Source organism: Mercenaria mercenaria, chromosome 12, assembly GCF_021730395.1.
Source record: "Mercenaria mercenaria strain notata chromosome 12, MADL_Memer_1, whole genome shotgun sequence".
NCBI classification, from domain to species: Eukaryota; Metazoa; Mollusca; class Bivalvia; order Venerida; family Veneridae; genus Mercenaria; species Mercenaria mercenaria.
This window is the reverse complement of record NC_069372.1, coordinates 27,422,457-27,448,995: the sequence shown is the minus strand read 5'-3', so window position 1 is coordinate 27,448,995 and position 26,539 is coordinate 27,422,457. Positions and strand designations below refer to the sequence as shown.

The following is a 26,539-nucleotide window of genomic DNA, read 5'->3' as shown; positions in this document are numbered from 1 at the left end:
TGTGAAGGTAAAACAATTGTTTCACCAGTTCAAATTAATTACAATGTTGCGTGTCATTTCCATATTTTGAATATTATATGAAACCGTATCATTGCACCATAATTTGATCAATATTTACAGAAAACAATAATATTTTATCAGTACTAAGGAGAAAGCAAATGCTTACAAAATCATAATAGTACACATTTTCTTGTTTTTAAGGTAATTCTTATCTGTTTTTGTATTGTTGGTACAGCGCTACCTAAGGCTTAAGCTACCTGCTGACACTTCCATACATATATATTATATAATACTTCCATACATCTAACACATAAACATAATAACGGGTCCAAGAAAAGGTCATAATTCTACAAACAATTAAATCATTTTTACTCCTGTTTATAACGATGTGTGATAACATATTCAGGCACTGTTTACATTTTCATTTCGAAGTAGCATTTGCAATAGGTTGAAATAGGAATTGTTGCACCTCTGGCTTGCTTGCTTGCTTACTAGAGGTCCTTTAAGCTTTTATTTCAAACGTTGGAAAATGTAACTAAGCATTGCCTTTCGCTCTTACGAACTTAAAGAGCAGCTATAAGGTTTGCCTTGGCTTCGTTTGCAGTTTCCTTTTCCCCCCAGGTACATCAGTTGCAAATCATTTTGCTTTTACAACATTAAGATAAAAAACGAACATAATGATAACGACAAATGAAAATAAAACAACACATTATCATTTCGTCCGTTAAAACGGCGTTCAGCTGTTCTCTGTATTAAAGACTTGACAAAAGTAGTCGTTTATAGACAAACAACAAAGTAAAATAGTAAATGAGCTTACAGTTTGACTAGATTTAACGTAATACAGTTCCAATCTTGTAAACAAATAATGCATTATTTTGCTATGTTTAGTTTTGTTTATGCTGGATTGTACGTAACACTTTTAACATCTTTAATGGTATAAGAAGACCTCAGATGCATCTTGGGGCATAATTTCACTCCGCCCCCCCCCCCCCCCCCTTGTATATGTGAAATTTATTTGTGAAAAACAAGACATTTTAACTTATATTTTGGAAATCTTATAAACTCTGTACTCACTTTCATAAACAAAGTTAACGGTAATTTTTGATGATACAATAAGTTTTATATACATTGCACAGAGAAGGGTTACATATGCATGTGAAGAAGTAACATTAAATGAATATCGATATAGAAAAATGCCAATTCAATATCAAACGCTGCTCTTAAATAGCGACCGTCTGGAACCAGATACATTAATCTCCTCATTTCCCCTGTTCGTATTAATTGCTTTATACTTTTTATCATATACATTATGTACATTTTGTAATTGTTATATTTGAGTTTGACTGAAGGCTCATTGATTTCAAAAATAATATTGTGAGTTAAATTGAGTGCTTATTTTAGATAATTATTAATTCTTTTCTTAAAACAAGACACGATCATGTCAAACAGCGCGTTGAGCTTTCTCTAAAAAAGGGTCTTATAAAGCGTTAAAATAGCTATCGCCATAGCGCATCTGCTATTGAACTGTCAAGTTCTTAAAGCAAATGTTCATCAACTGTAATATTTATGCAAGAATCACGGTAACTTATTGTGGCCGATTCTATAATAATTGCGAAATGCGCCAACATACAATAACGACAAACAAGCGCGACATTCGACATACATCATACATGTCGCATTGGCGAACTTATTAGTCTTGCCGGCGTGTGTATGCGTTTGACAGCATGCCAACACACCAGAACGACAAACTAGCGTGACAATACTACAAGTAGATTATTTGTCGTATTGACGCGCTAGTTTTTCGTTTTGACGTGTTTGCACTCTTTGGACGCGCCAACATGCCATAACGAAATGACAGAAATCAGCAACCATAATACCTTAAGGCGGACCATAGTTATTCAAATACTTTCTGTTAAACCTAAGAGAAAGTTTCGTCTGCTTCTGACGCCTGCCAGCAGCGCTATGGTTGTAACACATACATTTTCCGATAGAAAACTGTTGCTTTCAGCTGTTTTTATTCTGTACCATTTTATTTCTGTGATTCTGTGACGTTGTAAGTAAATGAAAGGCATGATCTTACGGATTTATAATTATAACATTAGCGGAATTAATATTACGATAGATTAATATAGCAGGTAAGCTTTTATATGTTATATTATATATATGATATTAACAATTGAAAATGAGACAATGATCACTTGTATCAATATCGTATTATTTCGTTGAGACAAGTTATATCGACTATACAATTTCATGAATTAAATTTGCTGGATCATATCGTACATTTAAAAGATTTATTAAAAGATTAATTATACCAACTGATTTTGGCATCAGATTAGAGGTCCATAAACGTAAACAAACACATCATTTTCAAGAATAAAAATAAATTCAGAATTGACGACAAATTCATATTGATAAATCACGAAATTTATAACGATACGGTATATTAAGTAACTGAAACTTTTAACACCCCTATGTTTTTTTTGGAAATACCTTTCATAACTGTTAAAGTACATTTATCAAATTTCTAACACATTTCAAAAAGACATATTATTGATACATAATGTAACATATTAAAATTTCAACATAATCGAGTGGTGTAAATGCATCATTTCAATGAGTTTACGATCATTACTTATTTTTAAAATGTCACAAAAATATACATGCAAGTAGTGTTTTTTTGAAACAAGCAAATATCATATACAAGGTTATTAACGGTTTTGATTGACTTTTCCTGGATATGGCCCAATATCTTGAGCAAAATTTCGTAAATAAAATGATAATCATAGTATCACTCGACATTCTTGAAAATTCACTACAGTATTAGTAGCATATGCTTCTAAACGTGTAAAAGAAATATAAAAAATATACCTAAGTAATAAGGAAGATATTGTCAAAGATATCGACGGAGCGTTGGACTTTTCGTTAAGTGAAAATGCAGTGACTGTGTGAACAGTACTGTAGTTTTGATCTTCATCAATGGACTTGAATTCTAAAGCAAGTCTCGGAAAATTCCTATACATGTAATTTAATTACAGTTTTATTTCCTCATGTTATTGTTTGCTTAATGGAAAGGAATTATTTCTGTTTCCCCTTCATATTTTTTTGCTTTATGGAAACACATTATTTCTATTCCACCATCATATTGTTTACTTTATTGAGCCAAATTATTTCCATCTCGGATCCGACGTTGTGATGGTGGTGCATCACGCTTCATGAAATTGTTTTCGCTAAACTCTCAAAATGTTTGTAAATTGATTATTAAACGAAAAATATGTATTTTGTTAAGGCCTTTTTAATCAAACAAAGCGAATACAGCAGGATACAAAAACAACACACCGTTTAAGTTCCCAACAATGTCAATACTATCCGGATATATATGAATCAATATATTATCAGTTTTGTTTTCGTTTTGAAACACAATCGCTCTATTTTTTTATGGAAATAGCCTTGATAGAAATAACTTGCGATTTATTCTAATTTCGATATATAACAATAAAATGTTTAAGATTAATTTCATCTCTTTTGTTAGTAGATGCTGTTTTTTTTTTAAATACAGCCGATAAGAAAGATACAGATATTGATGTTAAGGAAAGCAATTTGTTCCACAAAATGTATGTCTGAAATATATGTCTCTTTGTATATATAGTTCTAAGATGGTAACTTTACACGTTTGAACATAACAAAATACCATTGACAGAACCAAGAAATGTAGGATGGCTTCAGTTTCCTTAATGTAGTGGTAATATGATAGATAATTAACGCGCTTAAATTATCGTTATTTATATTTTGAATGTACATAGGTGTTTTACATAGACAGAGTCACAGATAGACAGATAGCCAGCCAGCCAGAGAGACAGAGAGACAGACACAGTCACGCATCCTCTACTAGTGTACATATAAAGCGATCTGACCAGTGAAAGGGAGAGAAAGAGGCATGTCCGGCTAAGTTAGCCTAGACAGTCTGGTTCTTAAACTTGCCCGATGTAAAGCATACAAACTGAGCTGAGCCCGCTTTCATTATTTATCCTTTTGTGATCAAAACTTAAGTTATTTCGCACTTACTTAAAAGCACCCAGGAAATATTACGTTAGTAATAAATGTAGGAATATATTTCTTATGATGAAAAACAGTAGGCTTTTGTTCCCTGTGGCAAGACATCACTAAAGATAGACATCTGTTCCCTATGACAAAACACTAACAATAGTACGAGTTACGGAACGTAACAGTACAGAAACTACCATGTCATGTAAATAGATCTGTCCCTAATCATTGTATCTTAAATGATGTAATATGTTTTAACTATTTGCGCATCTTCATTTAGCCGCTTAATTCTTGTTAATTTATGTTTTCTGTTTGTTTGTCGGGAAATAGCTCATGAGCTAATCTACGTAAAATAGTGTAAATCTTGTATTTTGTAACTTGTATTAGATGCTTATCAGTATACGGAAAAGTGGAAGAAAGAATAACTCTAAGAGACCAGTACTGCTTCTTCCGAAATTGCTTTTTCTAAACATCAACTTCTTTAGAACATGTATTGTTCACATGTAAATTCACATATTACTTATGGCAGCATGATGCATTGCAAGTTACCTAAATCGAAATGACACTACATGCAAATCATTCAGACGAGTATCCTGCATAAAAAAGAGAGCTTTCTGGGACTATACAGAAATAATCAATTTTGTATACTTGAAGAGGAATAATAAATGCGCTATATGAATATGTCAAAACAGTATGGCATGCGGATGTTATTTAGTAACAAATTGTTTCTGTCTCTTCTTATACCTTTTTATTAGACTGGCGAAAATGCTTGTACATGTATATCAAGTGTCCATTCTGAGCAGTTCTTTTATCATAATTTGTGTGTCTACTTATCAAAAACGTATATAAGTAATTAAGGAGGCATATATAGCAATATTGTTCGGAAATTATACCTTCTTAATTGGTTTGTTATTCATCCAAAATCATACATTTGTTTGATTTACGTTTGTAAATGAAATCTTCTAAGTAAGGCAACATATTACATTTTCTTTTTCACCTGATGATGACGATGATGATTATAATAATAATGATTTTTTTATTTAGAGAAGGTAGCACGTTAGGGTTTCGGAAAATGCTCTCCTCAAAGCATTTTTACAAACAAATAAACAAATAATATAAAAAGTGCATCCTGGTACATGCATATAAGCAGACGAAATATAGAGATATAAATAAAAAGAATTACACGTTTTGAAACCTTACTTCAAACAGTTGCAGCACATGTTTGCCTTCAGTCAGAAATGAATATAATTCTACATGAAATAAACAAAATATATATGGAGATATATCTTTAATGCAGGTAACATTATATTATAATTATCTGTGTCTTTTTATCTCCATCAATCCGAGCAAAAATCCAGCAACAAGAACATTATAAAAACAAAATATAAACCGGACCGCGAATTTCACGCATTTTTAAAATGAAACATCTCAAATAGCTTTCCTGCCATTAATGCAAAATTTAATGCTAGTCTGTCTTTATATATTTTAATGGATTTGATCGAAAATCGAGACTGTTAATAATGTTCAATCTAAAAGCAATTACTTCTAGATTCTTCAATAAGTGCATATCTGGTCTCAAAATCCACAAAAATAAAAGCTAATGGATGTTTGCATAACTGCAGAAGTGAATAAAATATTAATGGATGTTTGTTTTGGAAATACTTACGTACGAGAAACAGTGTTATGCTATCACATCTGAAACGTTTTATTTTAATACGTAAGCGATAAATGTGTTTCCCTTATGTAAATATATTGGAACCTGTTTTTAGAAGTAAACATGATTGAACTTAAGAACTGTGGACACACACTTAGCACACAACAATAAAGAATAATACGTTTCCTCAGTGTAATTATAAAAAAATATAAAATGGAGATATATTGAGTGTTGCATAAAATGAACTAGGACACAACATTCAAGTCATTATTACAACAGATAGTAATATTTTTGTAGATATAAATTTTAATGCTTTAAAAGAGTAAGTTTCTAGTATACATTGGATGATAATGTTGCACACTTGTCGCTGTTGATATACTATAGGATCTTATTTCTGTTTTATACGAATTCCATCATATATGACATAATTTTGTTTCCATCGTAATTTAGGAAAATGCTTCCAATTCGTAGGTATGAGTGAAGTCTCAGTCGTTAGCTTCCCGTTGTGCATCCTTAAATGAAAAATGTTTTCTAATCTATAATACTGGCAATGCATAAAAAGAGTGCTTGCATTCGAGTTTTGAACACTGAAAATTTCTTGGAAAGTCCTTGAATATTGGGAGAGAATAATTTGTATGAACCATTGCCGCCGAATCTATGCTGCTGTAACATGTAAGGGGAGTTAGATACACACTGTCACTGCTCATACTGCACATTGTTGTCCTGTTAAAAACTACCTTCTTCTTATTTAACCATAATCTGACTAAATTGTTGATCTTTAATCTTAGGGCTATTGTTTGACTACACAGAGCCTGAAAAGGAATCAGGAAAGACATTGATATTAACAAATCGAAAATCCGTTTGCAGTTGGGCAGATTTGAAGGCGCTTTTTAAAAAGCATTTGCTGTTAAAACAATTTCACTATAGTGGTTAATGGTGTTTCAGTAGGTGTAAGTTATGATGGTGTCCAATTCTACACATCTGATAGCCATTCTCGTAATGTACAAGGCATGAGCTGTCCTGATGGAAAGTGTGTTCTGGGTGTTGTTCTTACTCGATTTGAACTATGTACTTTCTTTCGATGCTTGTCATTGTCTTTAGGGCTTATATTCTGATGATATAAAGTTTGACTTGCGTTCATTTATATTTAAAACAGGTTCAGGTGTACTGATTTGAAATACAAATTCTTAGTGATAAATAGAGATTCCTGGTTTACGAAATGAGGAAACGTAAGAAAGTCGTAGCAGAACTCTCAATAAGTCAGTCGAAGAAGCGAAAAATCCATTACTTGACGAAAGGGAAGTCCTGGAGAAATTTTGCTGATGCTCTGATTTTGTTAGCTGTCTTAACGGTCACTGTAAGTGTTAATGCTCCGCCCCATCAGTACTCTCAGTGCTTTGATTTACTAAGAATGAAACATTAAATGCAACTCAAGAAAGAAGATCCTACTTAACATTTGCATCATTACTGGCTTAATACTCGTATATCACATCAAATTCATTGCAGTTTTTTTTTAAAGCAATCGATGTATGTGTAATTGATTACGCATGAATGAATTTAAAATATATATATATTATAAATTATACTTAATAGGTTTAAATTTTTGTTATCAAAGGAAGTCAAAAATGTGTCTAAAATAAAACGTTGATTTTTCTTCTGGATCACAATGATATTTTTACACATTTGCACGTAACAGATTGTTCTTCATAGCGTAAAAGCCGTCTTGTCTGGTTTGATTTGACATTTAATCATTCTTTCTGCTCAAAATTGCTAACGATATCTATTTTTGAAGGGAACCCCTATGACTAAATCTGTTCATACTTTTACTTGCAGGTTTGTATCGAAGTATGTGGAGAACATACTTACGTTCAAGTATATGTTCTCAATGCAGCTGTAATTGTCTATTCTTTTCGGAGTGGCATCAAACCAACTCAACATTGAGAGATAATTAGTTAAACATGTGTAATTGGAGGATGTATGTATTAAACTGTTGATTCGCCGGAATATCTAATTTCAGATGAAATAAACTGCTTGCTGTATAATGTAATTAAAGTAGATCTGTATATCTGGGAAATACTAGCAGCTATATGAAAATATTGAAGTATGAGGTGCTGTCGTTCTTAATTATACAGACAAGATAAAATTTTGTATCATTTTTATAACCAAATTGAAATTGTAGATCAATCTACTAAGCAATCATGTGATGTAGAAATTGATATTTCTTTTACATTAATGGGCAAAATTCCAATGACCAAAATAAACCTCCATTTCGCAAAGCTTGCAAACGTTTTAAAATGTGAACAATTTGCAACTGAGATTTTACTGACTTCCTTCCTGAACCCCCACCATGTCCAATCTAAAAAACAATCTCGAATATGGGCCGCATGTTGACGAAAAGGCCCTCGGAGCAAAACTCTCTGAACCAATTTCATTATATTTCTTTTGGCAAAATAAACTTTCAAGAATATTTCCTTGACATTCAAGTATACATGCTTAGTATGTACAATATTGCCTTTCTGTGTTATAGTATTCCTTAGAACCAGGATTCCGTCTTGGGATTAGATCTGCGTCCGCATAGTACTATCTACTAAATATCAATATCCACTGATGTTTGATGCACTCTTTAAATTGTCTATGAGTAGATGTATAATACTGAAATCTCGTTTCATATACCGAGCCGTATAATTTAACAAGTATACTTATTCGTAAAATTTGCTTAGCTGTTGTTTGTTAGGAACTTAAAAAACTGAAAATGTATCTTTGGATGTTTCTTTTTCATTTTCTAACTTATATTAATTGTTGCAATGATCTTCATATTTTCAATAGCAGGTAAATGTATTAAAGTGTAAGCATTTATTTTTGTTTAGAATTTCACAAATTTCCTTTCAGATCCCACAATAATTGCTATTATACCAATAAGAGTTAAGAACTGATACTATTGTTTGTTTTTCTCTGCCTTACTATGAAACGCAGTCATGTTGCCAGGCAAGGATTTTACCATAATTGTACCGTCTCGGGACTTGATCTGTATCTACAGTGTGTAAATATACAGTCGGTGAACCATACAGTGTGCTTAATAGGGAATCGATCCTACCGATTTTCGTCGCTCTACGGTAACATGCGATATACCGAATGAGATATACTATCGAATTAAAACATGTGTCCTTCCGGCACGTGCACAGAGCGTCTGACTTCGGATTTTTTGAAAGAATAAGCTTTTTCCTTGTGCCTAATAAGCGTCCACATAACTTGTCCAAATCGCAACGTCTTGCACATCAATACAAATATGGACAGTGTTGTTTTCATTCCAAAATATACCTTGAAAATGATACGGAGTCGATGCTGTCATTAGACAGTTCTTTTCAAATCTTACGGGATGAGTTGAAGTCGGATCGATTCCCGATTGAGGCAGTGCCTTATTTCATATTATCAATATATACTGACGTTAGAATCTGTCTTATCTTCGTTTTCAGAAATCGTCTTTCTGGTTTGTCTCATGTTTTTTCACCCTTGAGAAATCAGTGATATCCAGACACATTTTTAGTTAAATTGATAGTGAATCTGTACTCTAATGCATCAATTTTGAAACGGTCATATTAAGTAAGAAAGGAATAATATATATGTGGTTTGTAGACAATAACTTTTGCTACATAAAACATCAATTTTGATCCTGTCTGACACATCTAACAATATATAAAATGCATCATATCATATTATCATTATAATATTACAAGACAAATGGAAATGTAAACATAAAGACGATATCATCGTCCAAACATATTCGAACATTTCCATATCTATCACAAATCAGTTATAACGACTGAATACCATCGTCGTTTTCACTATAATTATGTTTACACAATATTGCGTCTATTCTGCAATGGTGATATTTTAATTTTTCATGCGGTTGTTAATCAGTGTTGTCTCACTTTTTGCTATTTTATTCAATTCATGGACAGATCTGTGTAGAGATGGTACCTTAAAAATCAGATTCGTCCTTACAAGTTACATTTTCGGTGTAAAGTGATAACTTAATGCATCAATTTACTAATAGATTTATGCTTTTGCTCCTCTTTATATAATAATATAAATATTTGATATTTTAAAAAATGACCTTCTAAAGGACATGAAGCAAAATGGAACTCTTGACAGTTTTTCATTGATTTTGAAATTTCCCCTTTTATAGTCTGTGCAAGTCTTTTATTACTGCTCATATAAAATATAAAACTTGATATGTGATTTGACTTCATGTACGAGCGTGTTTTACTTACATTAATTCTTTGTTACCTTTACCTTGATTTAAGGGCAAAGTTTTTCCCAGATTAGCTACAAAGACCCCCCCCCCCCCCCCCAAAGTCCTCTTTTTTATCTGTAACGATTACTCTTTTTATTTTCCAAAAAAAAATAACTTGTAACATAGACATTGAATTTCCTAACATTTATTTTTGCTTATTTTCCACCTCATTCTTCTCCTTTGTGATATGCCAAAACACTGCATATTTATTCACTTGACATTGAAATGACAGACTAGAGTATTTTTTTTTTCATTTTTCATAAACAGCTCGGTATTTTTAAAACCATTATGGATCACGAGTGACTGTTGCCATGGTTTTAATCGAAATTCAGTTGTACTCAATGTACCATTGTATTTCATCACCTTTTGACTGGAAATACATGATATTACACATTATTATCTAGGACTATCTGAAGCAAAATGGAGTTCTCTTGTATTTGAATAATATGGGATTTAATGAATCATAGCCTTTATCAGAAGATTTCCGGCGCTAATTTCAGCACTTGGAGGAATGCTTTGTTATTATTTCTTTTGTCTTTTCTTACATTCAAAATTTAAGACTACTCAAGAGTCTTACACTGATGAAATGACTCTGAATAAAAAGAGAGTTATATACATAAAGTTATATTCTAAATAATTTAAACAAAACCTTAAATTCATTTTCCCTCTCTTATTTATAGTATGCAATGATATTTTTTTGTAGTTTTAAAAACTTTTTTTTTGTTTTCAAGAATGTATCCCTAGATATAAGGGCCCCGATAGAAAATCTGTTTTAAATTTATGTAAATAGTTACGAGATTGTATGCAAGTGGTACAAAAATAATTTTGAAAGGCACAAGCTTATTTTATTTGCAACAAGGAAGTCGTCTCAAAATGTAAGGATTTTTAAAAATTTTCTTTTACGACAGTGGTCCGTTGTATTACAGCGTATTAACTTTAGGAACATTAAAATAAGTAAAGCAACTAAGTTGTTTCAAACTTTTGATATCGGTTGCACAAGTTTGGTCATTTTTCATTGTCCGATATACCATCAAATGTATCCGCTGAAAGACATGATAATTAATAGAAATTTCTTAGAATAAAATGGACGTATTTTCAGTTATCATACTCAAATCTCACTGTGAATTTGAGAAAAAGAAAACGTTATCATAAATCACCGGCTTAACGATCACCGGCTAAACAGTTTTATACATGTGTAGGTACAGTCTTCCAGCCTGATGACTTGATGGGAAAATGATCTTAATTTTCTTTCATTTTTATTGACTTCTGATTACTAGTCATCTTGAATTTACCTGAATGGGTACTTTTTCTACTAAGTGAGGACATTTTCCAAATTGTTCGTACGCACATGTATTTCAAAACAGAATCTTTTTTTTAGACACAAGTCAGCTACTACATAATCATGTTTTGCAAAATTTTCCACGCACAATTTAATGTGATTCTTAGTGACGTCCATATGCCTGCAGTTTTGGAAAACGCCGCATATAATTTGTATCTGTAGTTTTATAAGTAGAAGTCTGTCTTAATGATAGCTTCTGCAAAGTAATATCTCTGAGACTATATGAATACATTGACTTTGACAGCTATGCTGGCACAAGTATAATTCGCTGTCTGTAAAACCGAAATAGAAAGTACGGTGTGCACTTAGGGCCATTTCAAACCTGGCAACTATATAATGCCATGTAGCTTGATTGTTAGTGGACAGTTTCCATTCAAGTTTTGAATATAAATCATTTACCTCATTAGACTTGATATGGCTTGATAAAGATGTATTTGATGTATTTATTTTTTTATCTAACACACAACACTGTTTATTATGTGTTTACGTAGAAATTGGTTTTAAAACAGTCTTGAGGCTCTCATACATGTTTCATCCTCTGAAAATATAAAATCGTATGTGACTGTCATAATTTGATTTTGTTTATAGCAACATATAAGAATATTTATTTTTTATCTAACACACTACACTATTTATTATGTGTTTACGTAGAAATTGGTTTTAAAACAGTCTTGAGGCTCTCATACATGTTTCGTCCTCTGAAAATATAAAATCGTATGTGACTGTCATAATTTGATTTTGTTTATAGCAACATATAAGAATATTTATTTTTTATCTAACACACTACACTATTTATTATGTGTTTACGTAGAAATTGGTCTTAAAACAGTCTTGAGGCTCTCATACATGTTTCGTCCTCTGAAAATATAAAATCGTATCTGACTGTCATAATTTGATTCTGTTTATAGCAACATATAAAATAAGTATTGTCTTCAGAGAAAATATCCAAGTTTTTTGGCAAATCAATCTGTTAGTAAGATGATTCTTTATTTTGTCAGTAACTAGTTTGCCTTTTGTGACAATTTAACACTTAAGTCATTCAATTTCAAAAGCAAGAGGAGAAGTTGGCTGTCAATAGCTTGATGGAAAAAAGTTAGTACTGATGCGAATTCCAGGAAAAGTTGCGAGGTGATATAACTGAAGGCCCCATCAGTCAAACTAGCAAAACAATTTAAAGTGATACTTAAAGTAATATTTAAGTGCATTTTGTTTTGTTAAAGATATTAGTCAGTAATACGAAAATTTGAGTTATGATTATTATGCTTCTATGAAATATACACTTCTTATAACTGTTGGTTTAAGTGATGAAATAACATTTTATTACTTTAAATAATAAGAAGCTAAGATATTTCAGAATTTGGCTATCTTTGTATTCGATTACTATCTCAAAGGAGACTATTAGTCTTTATGCATGTTTTACACAGCCGCAATTCCCCTTGGAACTGGCAAATTGGCATCAAAACAAAGCAAGAGCGAGAGAGTGAGAGATAATTGGTTTGATGTCTATAACACGGACGCGACTTTTCCTTCTTCATGTATGTTTTTGTCTGTTTGTTTCTACTAATGCAATTGTTTGTTGCATTCCAATATTTCCACGTAATGTGCTGTATCGGCGGCTCTGTTCTTTGAGAGTTTTTTTCAAAAACTATTCAATTTTAAAACTATTACAATATTATTAACTTTTCTGGTATCATGTTTGTCTAGGAGATGTTTAATTTTTGAATTATCCTGCAATCTCAACATCATGTTTTGTGATAACATGCTAGATCAAGACGGACAAGTGAAAAAGAAATAACTAAATGGGAACGAAGATTTATTTGATACAAAAAATCATATACGATAGGTACATGTATTCGTAATTTTACATCATAAAGGTTTTGTTTTCTTTGATATATGCGAACATTACGTTTATCAAAAGCTGAAAGTTATGTTCATGTACAGGTCCGTTATGTTATTCTTAATTCACCAAATGATTTTGATAGTGATTTTAACGACGACATAGTATAACTCCCACTTTCTGGTAATACGTACATAACGCCTTAGTTATAATAGGTATATCTCTGCGTGTCTGTCTTGTATTACACAAGACATACAACAGTGAGATATTTTGCTATTATATGCATGTTCACATGTCATTCTTGTTATTTCGTTTTGAACAAGTGTGGTACTTGTGAATCCTGTATGTTTTTCAGATCATAGTTATATATTTGTAAACATGTATATCTGTATAAGTTATTAGAATAAAACTATTATGTTTAACATGTAATTATATGGTAAACCTTCCTTTACAGATCGTGATAACTTATTATACATATAGATCTAAATGATTATATTTAAATCCAAAATACTTAGGAGTATGCGACCACGTTGTCTATGACAAATGTTTCGTATTATATAATATATGATGCATTTTATGTTTGTAATATTTATTTTGTTTGTAATGTTCGTTGCCAAAGTCATGTGAATGATGATGTGCAATAAAGTATTTGTTGTTGTTGTTTAAAATTCTCAATACGAGTACGGAAAAGGATCACCTTGATATTTGTAACAAATAATGTTTTCTTGATCACACTACATCCTAATACATCCACTCGTAGAGTTTGTTTCGTACCAACAAATGCCAAACCATGTGCATATACTTGTGAATAACATTTGTGACTTATCAAAAAAAATTTTAAAAATCGATATTAAATTCTCTTCCCAAAATTTGTTCATTACTTTTTTTATCACCAGACTTAATTTGTTGATGCTTTAAGAACATATAAACTATCGTCTTAGTAAACAATATTACTTTTGATGGCAATAATTCCTCAATCTGTTCTATTTGTACTTTTTATTTTACTGATATATCATATATTGAGGAGGTCGAACGGCAATTGAGATATAGAAAATATGTACTGAAGATAGTAACTCTTATGTAGCAGGACTATATCTTTATTTAGAAATGTATTTAATAATGTTGTAATTGTCCCAACAACCTTAACAAATACAAGAGAATTTAAACATTCAAAACCTTACCTAATGCTATTGTACAAACTTGCGTTTCTAATCAAATTAGACTACAAATATACTTGACCAAAATCAGATTTAACATATAAGAACAAAAGATGTAAAACCAGATCGATTGATCTTTTTGCTCAATATATTCTCAATATATTCTCTGCCAATACAATTTTGATTCTTGTTTTTTTTCTGATGGATCTTAAATCGATGTTGGTACATTTATAAGAAAATTGATGTTCTAAGCGTAATTAAACAGTTGTCCAGTTTTTTTTTAGTTTTTTTTTAATTTTTTTTTATAGAAACACGTTTCCGTATGAGTGTATTTAACCGTTTTGCAAGTGCAATCCATGCCTGAATATTTTCCACCATATATCACGTGTCTAAAAAGCAACATTACTAGGTATACGCATGGACACAATTCAGAATACTTTAACCCTTTAACCATTAAATCAATAAGAAGTTATTTGAATAATAAAAGGGTCAAATGTAGTACTTTCCAGGCAACGGCAAACGCAAATAGCAGACTATACATAAAAGATTTCCCAAAACATAATTTATTGCTCTATAGCTAACTTGTTTTTGTTCTTGTTGTTGCTAAACACTTGTTTTACAAAGTGATTTTATGATGATAACATTGTAAAAATAAGTATTGACAAAATTTGTATCTGTATAATATATTATTTCACGTTATTGAATATTTACTCTTGCTAGTAAATAGTTTGCAATGGGTTTCTAACTATTACGTAGTATAATAATACTGAAATGGAACGCAGGTGTAGCATATATTATGCAAATAAAGTTTTTATACATCGTTTTTTTTTTCGTGCTCTAACCGTAAAATCTAAAGAGCATATTAGCAAGGGAGCGAAAATGCAGCAATTCATCTCATCTACATGTATTACCATGTCTGCAAACCGTTTATATTTTTTTTGCTCAGATGTGTGACCTAGTGATATGGCACACCAAATATTGCATATAATTCTGTTTGCGTCTGCCGAAATTGGCTTACATTTAAAGAAGGTAATGCATTTAGTCTGAATGTCAATTATACTAAGTTCAACAGGGAGTGACACCACGTATGAATATGGGATTAAAAAAACAACATGTTACAAAACTTAGATAATAACTAGTGTTAACGGCGTTGAACCCCAATTATCCATTTAACCATTTGATTGAACATGTTGAAATAAATGTTATGCTATGCTGATTTTCGTTACGAACAAAACCATTTGCTGAAATGAATTAGGAAAAACTTGTTGTACTTGTTATTGGTTCTGTAACTAATTGAAAGCCTTAAAGAATGAAAACCGTGAAGATCGGTTTACATCACCTGCTTTTTCCTTCCTGCATGTATTAACCAAAATCAGTTTTATAGATTAATGGCTTAATACCTGTTGCATTTCCTTAAACATACTGATGTCGCAGTTGATACTACATCGTGAGTAAAAACTTCAGATTTACGGTTTGAGACGTACTTCTCTTACAAGGTGCAAACGGAATGACTCAATATCTTGTACAATTTCCTTTGTTTTTTTCTCAGATAATATATTCATCAGCTATGTTTTCATCTTTTCGGAAATGTAACAGAATTTGAAATATTTTACGACGCATTCATTTTTGTTTTGAACTTTCCAAAATTCATAAATTTCTCCCAGAAGAGCCACTTGCTTTAATTTGCGTGCAGATGATTTGAGAGTAGTGAGAATATGATAGCACTGACGCAGGAAATATTTTTACACTTGATTTGAGTGTTATTTCTATTTAGGACAAATAAACAATTTAAAAAAATGGCTGCCGAAATGATTAAAAGTAATGTGTAAATGTAAATGCTTTATTTTAAATGTTTACATTTTTACGGTTTAGTGGCATGCCAAAAGTTAATAACAATTATACTTATAAATAAATGCGAATATGAAGAAAAAATGTACAGACACCAAAACAGAATATTGGATAATGTTTCTCAAAGTAAAGTTTTCATCCGTTTTCGTCCGTAGGATATTTGATCCTTTTACGAATGTAATACATTTGTATATGACCGATTGTGTTAATTAAGGTTTAGAGACATTTAATATTTTGCATACATGCAAGCTAACCAATACGAAGATAAACGTGACATTATCTTAAAGTGTAAAATAAATCTGGAAATTTCATTGAACTATTTGGCAATCTTGTTTATCGTGACGACATTACATTGAGACTTCAGTTTAAACCATTCAAAAAAGATTGAATGCTTCAGTGTTAAGTCAAAATATATTTCACATTCTATAATTTCTTAAATACCTATTTCGCGAAGGAAAATAAATCAAGGATTCTGAATCTTTGAAAAGTCAAGTTTCACTTTTCTTTTTCTGCCAAAAAGTTTAAATAAGCAAATTTATACATGTATTATGTTTTCATAATAATGTAGATAGTTTATTTCCGTTCACCTTGCAGAGTGGCACCAAACTATCACAACAGTGAGAGATAATTAGTGAAAGGTTTGTAAGTAGAGGATGTATGCATTTACTTTGGTAATGAGCTGGAACGTCAAGTAATGCTGTCGAGTTGGCCAGTTAATCGGAAATTCAATGTTTCAATGAATAGCTGCAATTGTGAGATTTTTACTGACTTCTTTCGAGAACCAATGATAGTCCCTAATGTCCCACACAGCACAAATCAGAATTGTATCAAAATGAAAAGAGGACAAGCAGTTATTTCAATATTTTCTTCCTCATTGCTTTACTAACAGAGCGAATCATGTAGCCAGCCTGGAGTTTTACGATAATTGTACCATCTTGTGAGTTGATCTGTAACTGCAGTATGTAAATATATAGTCTTCAGACCTTCGATCTGCTTAATATCAAAATCTACAGACATCAGAGACTGCCATATTTCCATTTTTCTGAAATCTTCCTTCTTGTTTGTCTCAATGTTTTTATGGACGATTTAGCCGAGGAGCTATATTAAGACACATTTTTGAATGAATTAGTCGTGTATGTGTCTCATAAGGCATAAGTTTTGTAATTTCATGAAGTGCTTTGTTATATACGCCGGTTGTAGACAATATGTTTGCTAAAAAGCTATTTATGTTATTGTCTTAGACATAATGATGTCTGTATTCTGGTTTAATTTATATATTTTATACACCATACCTGCAGATTGTTAAAAGACAAATGTAAACTGGACCCGTATCATCCACCAAATAAATTCATATCTGTCATACAGCGATAATAACCAATGAATTTGATCATCATACTGTTTACACTTCAGTTATTATTCTTAAACGGCTATTTGGCATGACTAATATCATAATGTTATTAACCAAGCGATTTCATATTGGTCTTGTTGTTTGTCCAAGGGTATTTCCCAAGGCTGATAAATTTGTGATTGATAGAGGAGCATGTGCCCGTTATTGTCCCTCTTCCACCCACAGCCTTCACCCCAGACTGTTACAAATGCTTACAGCTGAAAGACTACTACCTACATTTCTCCGATGCTTTTCTGTTGATCGCTTACAGAACCTGTACAAGAAATAGTATGATTATGTATAGGTTTGAAGACATGGACACATCCAACGGAGTTGGATTAAACTAGCTTACGAAATGTCAATTTCACGCCTAGTCAAAATTCAGTACGGTAGATAATAAACTGAAAATAAAGTATCTCCCAGCAGATGTCAATTATCACATAAACGACAAAAAATACACGCCTTTATTAGGCATAATAATTTCGCGTGAGCCGGTGCTAGTGTGCGTGAGAGTTGTTGCACATTTCATTACTGCTCCTGTACAAACACAGAACGAGTCTACTACTAATTTGCCTGGTTGAATTTTATGCTTACAAGGGATTTTCTAATAGTTTTTATTGTATAGACATAATCTAACAATATGTTTGTATTTGCCTGGCAATATGGTTTTGGCATATCATCCTGCTGGCATTTACCGATATTGACTGTAGTATAAAGAGCAATATTATATTAAGTCGTAATGCTATTGGCAGTAGTCAAAAAAGAAATACATAATTATATCGTTTTGTCTGTTCTGCAATTGTATAAACAGTTGTTCTATGTAAAAATCAACAAAACACACAGTATTGTGTGATGTCTATTGCAGACATCGTCAAAACTGACACGTTCTGTTTAAAATTCATATTCAAAATGGTTGTATTAATTCAAAAGATTTTACTAAAATTTCTTAAATAATTAATTGGTCTAAGAGCTTTTTCTATCAAATAAACTGTAAAAGTCAATTATTTAGACTGAGCACATTATTCATAAAATACTTGAAGCTGTTAAACACTACCTGAGACTGTGGACTATAGGTAGTGACAATTCTACGTTGAATCCACACAATTCCAATTGACATGTGCAAGTGATAAAGGCATAGTTATCATTGACAATCTAATTATTGGCTTAACTTCCAAGCATTCTGACGTCCACGTTATCCAGAGGCATATATAATAAAGGATAGCCATAATGGCACACCTACCTACTGGAACTAAGCAGGCTATAGAAGCCAGGTGGCACTTCCGGGTCGTCTGTTTATCTCTTAATAATTCTGCAACTATTAAAGCGGATCAAGAAATAACATGAGAGAGCAAAGACATCACCATTTATCGCCTGATACCATTTTATCTATTAACGTCTTCTCTGGCTTTATTGTTATTACTTTACCTATGCTGTAATACAGTTTAGAATAACCTTATATTAGTACATACTAATTAAGATTCCCCATTACGTCATTATACTTTATCTGCTGTAATGCTACTGGTAATAATTTACTGACCATAATTTACAAACACTTTTTTCTAACTGGATTACACCTTATTAAGCGTTAAATCCCATCCAGAATTATGGCTGGCTTGGAATACTTTCGAACATAATGTAATTTAAAACTGTAATTTTATTTTTAAACACTGACCAGCCCGTTCAATGTGTTAGTATGATAAATTTCCCTTTAAACCGGTGTTAGGGGACAGTAAGGAGTGTTGCACATTTCAGTACATCTCATCAACAGACTGTGTCAAACCGAGTCTGCTATTATTCTGCTTTGTTGCGTTCAATGCTTTTAAAGGATCTTCTTATAGTTTTTATTTACGTATGACTAATTTGTAAATGTTAAGGACTACGCACATCAGAGACTATTTGGGTGATACGAGTTCCGAAAACACTGAGTCCATGATGTATCGATTTGTTTGACATGAAATGTATAGATGCGTTATACATGACAGTTTATTCAAACCGACTCATCTAAGTAAAGAAGAGTTTGGTATTGTTTAATTGTTTAGAGCTTTGTTTAAATAAAAATGTTACTTTTCTTCTCAAAAAATAAAAACAAACAGTTTCGATATTCAGGGATTATTTGTGTTTTTCAACGCAAGATGGAAACATCTTTCACCGAGTCGGCATCAGAAGTTTAGCAGTTTATGAACATGTCAATGAGTGAAACATATTTTGATCGTAAAGGTAAAACAAAGCATAACTCTTTCACTTTCATTTTTAACTCACCTGTCACATAGTGACAAGGTGAGCTTTTGTGATCACCCTTCGAACGTCGTCCGTCGTCAGTCCGTGCGTCCGTCCGTGCTTGCGTGAACAATTTCGTGTCTGCACGATAGTGGTTTCATTTATGATTTTATTTTAACCAAACTTGCACACAACTTGTATCACCATAAGATCTCGGTTTCTTTCTTGAACTGGCTAGATCCCATTATGGGTTCCAGAGTTATGGCCCCTGAAAGGGCCAAAATTAGCTATTTTGACCTTGTCTGCACAATAGCAGCTTCATTTATGATTTGAATTTAATCAAACTTATACAAAACTTGTGTCACCATAAGATCTTGGTTCCTTTCTTGAACTGGCCAGATCCCATTATGGGTTCCAGAGTAATGGTCCCTGAAAGGGCCAAAATTAGCTATTTTGACCTTGTCTGCACAATAGCAGCTTCATTTATGACTTAATTTTAACCAAACTTACACATAACTTGTATCACCATAAGATCTTGGTTCCTTTCTTGAACTGGCCAGATTCCTTTATGGGTTTCAGAGTGATGGCCCCTGAAAGGGCCAGAATTAGATATTTTGACCTTGTCTGCACAATAGCAGCTTCATTTATGATTTGAATTTAATCAAACTTGCACAAAACTTGTGTCACCATAAGATCTCGGTTCGTTTTTAAACCGGCCAGATCCCTTAATGGGTTCCAGAGTTATGACCCCTGAAAGGGCCAAAATTAGCTATTTTGACCTTGTCTGCACAATAGCAGCTTCATTTATGATTTGATTTTAACCAAACTTGCACACAACTTGTATTACCACAAGATCTTGGTTCCTTTCTTGAACAGTCCAGATTCCGTCATGGGTTCCAGAGTTATGGCCCCTTAAAGGTCCAAAATTGGCTATTTTGGCTTTTGCAGCCATATAGATACTTCGTTTATGGTTTTATTTGATACAAACTTCCAAAATATCTTCAACAACAATAAATCTTGGATTCCATGACAAATCAGATCCAATCGTAGGTTCCAGAGTTATTTTATATCTGATTACCTCCCCTGATTGTAATCAAAATGGATTTATATCAGTAAGTCCTTATAGGACTTATTTGAAATTTCATTATTGTCATTAGTTGGACTGAGCCATTCAGGGTAGATAACTATGGACTGATTTTATGTCAAATTATCTCCCTTTATTTCAAATTAAAATGTGTATATCTCCGTAACTAATGAAGATACTGATCTGAAATTTCATTTATGTCAACAGATTTATTTGGCAGATCCTTCTTTTGTTCACTTACAATATTTTTATGACCCCGAAGGGAGGCATATAGTTTTTGAACCGTCTGTCCGTCTGTCGGTCTGTCAGTCTGTCGGTCTGTCAGTCTGTCCGCAATTTTTGTGTCCGGTCCATATCTTTGTCATCGATGGATGGATTTTCAAATAACTTGGCATGAATGTGTACCACAGTAAGACGACGTGTCGCGCGCAAGACCCAGGTCCGTAGCTCAAAGGTCAAGGTCACACTTAGACATTAAAGGACAGTGCATTGATGGGCGTGTCCGGTCCATATCTTTGTCATCGATGGATGGATTTTCAAATAACTTGGCATGAATGTGTACCACAGTAAGACGACGTGTCGCGCGCAAGACCCAGGTCCGTAGCTCAAAGGTCAAGGTCACAGACATTAAAGGATAGTGCATTGATGGGCGTGTCCGGTCCATATCTTTGTCAATCATGGATGGATTTTCAAATAACTTGGCATGAATGTGTACCACAGTAAGACGACGTGTCGCGCGCAAGACCCAGGTCCGTAGCTCAAAGGTCAAGGTCACACTTAGACGTTAAAGGTCATTTTTCATGATAGTGCATTGATGGGCGTGTCCGGTCCATATCTTTGTCATTCATGCATGGATTTTAAAATAACTACGCATGAATGTGTGGCACAGTAAGACGACGTGTCGCGCGCAAGACCCAGCTCCGTAGGTCAAAGGTCCTAAACTCTAACATCGGCCATAACTACTCATTCAAAGTGCCATCGGGGGCATATGTCATCCTATGGAGACAGCTCTTGTTTTTTAATTACTTCCCTTTAACGTTACTATAAATAGCTTATTTTTAGTAACTTTTTTATTATTGGCCGTAGGGAAAAACCGAGACCACTTTTCTGTGGTTCAACATGGATGGTACCTCCAATTTTTAGGTGTATTTTGACATATCTGTACCTTGTAAGAATTTTTTTCTTTTTGGTTAAATTTCTTCTCTTTGTTGTTCCTGTCCTTTGTGGACTTAGATATTTTTTCTGAGGACCTTCTTGTCCTCAAGTGCAATGATAACAGGTGAGCGATATAGGGCATGGCCCTCTTGTTTCAATGATACTAACTAAATTCTACCGAAATTGCAGTTCCGTGCCAATGAAAATATTATATATTTCACTGCGGTGATATTACCACTCATATCTCAATAATTCATTATAAAAATGCAAGAAGGCACATTACCCAGTGGAATAAAACATTCACTGTAACAGTGATAATTTTCAGAAGTCTAGAAAACTGTTGTTCGGGCGTCTATTTTAGAATTAAATCAATATCAAACGATAGTTTGTAGCAGTAACAGAGCAAACAGAATATATTGACGTAAGCTACAAGTACTCCCAAGTATCGCAAAAGAGGATTATTTTGTATTATCATTTTCTTTTAACCCATTATGTGTTATTATTTGTTTACTTTTCGAAATTATGTTCTTGTGAACATTTTGCAAACAATGTAGTCTGCTGAAACAAACGCAAATGGATTTAAACACTTTCCTAATTTTGTGTGTCACTCAAAATATTTTACAGCTGATGACAAAAAAAAATAGTGCAATGTTGGTTTTTGAAAGCTGTAACTGTTTAAAGAAATAAAATAACACTTACATATTTGCTTTTTTAGACGAAAAACACAATATGAGAATGTCGTATATTGACCGAGATATCTATTTCAGCGCTGCTCTGATCAAGAGACGCTCACATTATCGTCTGATGAAGTATGCAAATAAATGATTCATGGAAATGAAGTACACATTATCACACTATAAGTATATAAATATTGAATGATTTTGAAAAAAGTGACATTTAACAAACATTATTTAGTATCATCGAGAAATCCGAGTCTCCAAACTTCTTTACTATTCTCTTCTGTACCAAATATTTGTCTATTTATAACGTGCCTCGTTTCTCCATCGTAACACTTGAGTACTAACCAATGCTGCTCCATTTATGAAAATACCTTGAACCATGTCATTGGTTAGTCCAGACCATTTTGCGTGACACCTATGTTAAATCAAATAATGATTAGTTTCATTGTTATAAATTATATATCTAAAAGTTCTTTATGGTCTTTTTTTTTTTTGGATTTATGCTTAATTCTTATGTAAATTGAATGATCACAAAGTCCGAAGCATTTCACTTAACTTGTGTAGACAGAGAAATGTATAACAGCATTAATGACTCGGAATACTCGAAAATGACTGGAGGTCGGAAAGTTTAAATATAAAGCAAAGAAAACGATATTTATAAAGCAGATTATGTCTTTTAAATGGCAATTTAATGGTACAAGCTTGAATATATATAAAAAATGGTACATGTTTAAGCATTAGTCGGGTTTATATTCCGAGAACTGGTTCGGAATACCCAAGTACACTGTATTTTGTGTATAATATTACTACAGTGTTATCCTTTAATCTTGTGACAAACGCTATTTAAGACATAATTCTAAAACCTGCTAAAAGTGCCTCGGCTACTTTACGCAGTTTTGTTTCTATCAAAGAATTTGCTTTTATCATGGCTGGCTTTTTATGACATATAGAAAATGATAAATGATAAAATATAATAATACCAAAATGTCAGTGAATGTATTTTTATTTCCTACATGTACGCTTATTTATGCGGCAATAATAAACCCTTATTTGATTAAACGGAAAAAATCTCCTGTGTTGAGTAATTTGCGTATTTTAGATACTTTTGATATTCATGTGATTTCAATTTTGACCGACCGTTTTGGACGATTTTACTAAATCAAAGATTCATTATCAACCTTTTAACCAATACATATGATATATAAAAGCGCAATGGCTAAATCTAAGAGGTAAGTGAGAAAATGCATTCATTATTTTTACATTAGTATGTTAATAATGATTTCGTGCAATCTCTGTTAACGTACAGATGTTTGCGTGCTATTGGTACTTGATGCAAATTGGCATGCAACCAGCATAACAGAGAGAATAATTGGCTTAATGTGTGTAAAGAGTACGTGATTTGGAAGATTTGTGCATTGCCTGACTGTTGCAACACAATGAGCCTTCGTGTCTATGGTTGTATTTCCTGTATCATCGTAAACACTTGCTTCTTTTAGAAGTTTTTTTTTTTTGGAATAAATTGACATGAGAGAGAAAACCAGCAGCACGGAACAGCCAAGTCAATTTAAACATAATGGTATAAGTTTCACTGGTAAAGTAATACAAACACTCATTAATACAATACGTTTCAGTTGTCACTAAAATTTCTTTTGTCATTCTTTGATGTTACATGATCTGAACATTGCTTCAGATAATTATCTTACATATTAAGGGTACTTTCAGTATATTAAAAACAACGTTAAACCCAAATGGTGCGATTAAGACAAACATGAAATGTCACTTTGGTTAAATATATAATAAACAGCTTTAAATGTCCATAAGATTGTAAAACAAAATTAGTATGGAAGAAAGGCTGGGGATAAAGTGGATGGTGGGAGGTTGGACTGTGGGGGCGGTGTTGCATTACGAACATATAATATATAAAACGGTAAAAAGCGAAAAACATGTTGAAAATAAGGACATCACCTCTGTTTTGTCAGTAACGTAGAAATTTGAACTTCAGTGGAACTGTCCTTGGAACTCTCATACATTTTCCAACTGGTTTTTATACCAAGATAGTAAACGACTAGTCCTGCATGTCACTTTTAATGAAATATAATAGAGATGGTGTATTTTTATATCTAATTATCAGTTTGATATTTTTTGTCTTAAATATGTATTATCTGAAAACAAAAGTCTGAAGTGAGCACTGTAACATTTCTCTTCACGTTGGTCTGCAATGTAAATAAGATAGTTCTGATTAGATTTAATCATAATTTGATCGTCTAGGGATTAGATTTGTAACAATAATATGTAAATAATGCACTGTCTTCAGACAACAGCCTCAGCTGAATACTCGAGTCTATTGCCATAGAATTTTAGAATTTCAGTAATAAGCATGTTCTACGTGACGATTTGACACTGAAAACATGTTGAGACGTTGAGACATTGCTAGTTACTTGCCGAAAAGAAATAAGTTTTCATATAGAAACGAAGAATAACTAGCAGTTAAGTAGCGGTCATTACGTTTTTATATAAACTGTTGAAAAAATATTATATCCCATCTAACAAAAATCAAAAACATTTAATAGCCAAAATGGGTGGTATTCATTATAAAAATGCATTTTGATTGATAAAGTAGGAGAACAACATACATAATTTTCATACGACGAGTGTGATTATGATTTTCACTGGGTATACAAATGGACAAAATATTTCTTACTAGTTTACGATTGTACTCTAATATTAGATGCTTGAAATATATATGGGTTAGATATTAGATCTTAGGAACTAGAGAAAATAGTTTATATTTGGATATTAGGGGTGGGGTATAACATAATGAAACGCAGCTGTAGGCTATATATTATAAAACAAATATTAATTATTGTGATATACATATGTCGTGTTTTTCATGCTATAACCGTAAAGCTTTACGTTTTTATTAGCAAGGGAGCGATGCAGCAATTATGTCTCTAATTAAATGGCTGATCAAGGCTTATGATATGATATATCATTTTGTTTTGTTTTGGCATTGGCAGAAGTGCAAACAAGTAGGTAATATTTTAGCCTGGATGTCGATTTTACAAAGTTCACCAGACAGTCATACCACGTTTGAATATGGGGACATACAAAAAAAGAAGAACCGCTCTTATCTTTGGAACTGATTTACTGCAGACTGTTAAAATCTAATTTCTTTTTGTCGTGTACTTAAATTACGTATTTTTGGCACAGACCTTTTTGGACGTTTTATAGGTTTATTTCATTGGTTTCTACGCTTAATCACATTGGGTTTCGTCCTAATGCAGAAGTTAAGCAACTAGGTGACCGTCAGGAATTATCGCGTGTTGTAGATATTCTGATAGAAAAAATCTTTTGTTAGAAGTTTCTTTTTCATTATACTGAACAAAACAGAATAGAACAGATACTTTATTCAAACTTGTACGTCGTTCATCGTCTGCAATTCACATTATTAACATATACTGTTAACGTTAAAATACACATGAAATACAAACAACATTTATAAAATGGATATAATTTAACAATCACAATGGTAATCAGATGGAGATTGAAATAATTCAGAGTTCAACATTCAAAAGTGCATTTCTAATAGTAAGTGCTTCTTTAACATATCTGGATGGCTGTATATCCTGCTTTGTTATTTATATTTAGCAGTAATACAAACTTTTAAATATTTCTTTTTTATATCGGCGTAACATCTACAAATACAAATAAAATGGTATTCATTTTCAATGTCCAAAGTATCACAGCAAAAGCAATGGGGATACGATTTTTGCTGTACCTGCCAATCTTCTAAGTGAAAGACCACTCATTATAAGTCTACAGAAATAAAATCTGTAACATCAT

The 26,539-nt window shown here is 32.4% G+C and overlaps 1 protein-coding gene across 7 annotated transcripts in view; it reads left to right on the top strand.

Annotated features, from left to right (window-relative positions):
* The window catches only part of LOC123533786 (glutamate receptor ionotropic, NMDA 2B-like), a 271,661-nt gene that overhangs the window by 129,797 nt on the left and 115,325 nt on the right, over positions 1-26,539 (top strand). The window contains exon 1 of one of the 7 annotated variants that reach the window (XM_045315657.2): positions 1,998-2,135. The exons of the other annotated variants lie outside the window; for them this stretch is intronic. The gene's annotated coding sequence lies outside the window, so the exon portion shown is untranslated. Of the gene's footprint in view, positions 1-1,997; positions 2,136-26,539 lie in introns of those variants that run through there. 7 annotated transcript variants of the gene reach the window in all.